Source organism: Condylura cristata, unplaced genomic scaffold (assembly GCF_000260355.1).
Source record: "Condylura cristata isolate star-nosed mole 26May11 unplaced genomic scaffold, ConCri1.0 scaffold00029, whole genome shotgun sequence".
Classification (NCBI taxonomy): Eukaryota; Metazoa; Chordata; class Mammalia; order Eulipotyphla; family Talpidae; genus Condylura; species Condylura cristata.
Window position 1 is genome coordinate 20,637,488 of NW_004567130.1, and position 1,527 is coordinate 20,639,014.

Here is a 1,527-nt window from a genome sequence, read left to right on the forward strand (position 1 = left end):
ACTCGCCGCTCGAGGACAGTCTCAGGCCTCGCGGGGTCTCCGCGGGGCTCACGCCCGCGCCCCGAGTGGGGCTCGCTGACCCCCACAGCCCGGCCGTCCCCAGCCTGCTCCGCTGTCCCCCAGCCCAGGGGCCCAGGACACTCTTCCGCACGCTGCTGGCATCCCTGCGCCCGGGTTGGGAGACCCGAGGCTGGCAGGACGCTGAGTCCACACCGTGCTGGCCGGGCCGGGTGGCCTGTCCGGCCTGGGGAGGGGCCATTTCAGGGGGCCTGAGGAGCCGCGAAGGTGGCACGAGGGAGGGACCGTGGAGAGCTGGGCACCGAGGCCGGTGCCGGGCGGGGACTGTGTGCCTGGCCCCGCCTCTCAGAACTCCTGGTGCCCCCCAAGGAGCTCTCAGTGCTCCCCCATTCCTCTTCCGGAGCTGCGTGTTACTCGGGCCCCTTCCCCTGGGCACCGCGGCTGGACCGGAGCGATGGCCACGTCGCGGTCACCCAGGCGGCCCAGGTCCAGGCCCGAGTCCTCACGCAGAGCCGCCCCGAGCACCTGGGCTGCCTGCCCGTGACCCAGCCCTGCCGCCGCCCCTGCGGTCTGCCCAGGTACCCGGAGCTGTTTCGGGGCCGCTCCCCTGCCCCGACGGGCGGCTCCGGCCCCCGCCCCCACGTGCAGCGCCAGGGAGCAGGGTCCCTTCCGGGGCGTCGCTGGCGTGGAAACGCCCACGGAGAAGCGACGCAGAAACGGGTGGTGGGATCCCGAGGGTGTGTTTCCCGGCCATGTGAGTGGGCCTCGGGGGGCCCTGGGCCCCAGAGCTGCGACGTGGGTGCCCGCAGGCCTCAGGCCCCCACCAGCTACCGGGCACCCCGGGAAGACCCCCGCCTCACCCAGATGTGCGCCCGCCGGTGCTGGCGGCCACCACCCTGAGCCTGGGGCCGTGGCGCAGGCTGACCGTGCAGGGCCACCTGTCCTGAGGGAGCCACATGCAGCACCAACGGTCAGCGGGGCGGGAAGGCAGGTGGACTGAGCAGGGGTGCGTGTGTCCGGGGGCTTCTGGGCAAGGTGAGTCGGCCAGAGGTGGCCCTCGCTGCTTGCTGACGATTGAGACGACGCCTCCGCCCCATGGCTCCCTCCCTGCCTCAGCACCCTCTGGCCGGTCTCTGGGAGGCAGCGTCAGCCTCGGGCAGCGGCCACCGGGAGAGAGGCTCCCGCTCACACCTCCTGCTGATGCCCACTGCATCTGGGCTGTCCGGCGTCTTACACTTGGGAGATCTGAAGGAGCCTGGCAGGCTCTGGCCTCCTACAGTTCTGGACCACGGACTGGTTGGTCTGGACCGGCCATGGCCTGGACCACGGACTGGCTGGCCTGGACTGGCCATGGCCTGGACCATGGACTGGCTGGTCTGGACCGGCCCTGCCCTGGACAACGGACTGGCTGGTCTGGCCCGGCCCTGCCCTGGACAACGGACTGGCTGGTCTGGCCCGGCCCTGCCCTGGACCACGGACTGGCTGGTCTGGACCGGCCCTGCCCTGGAC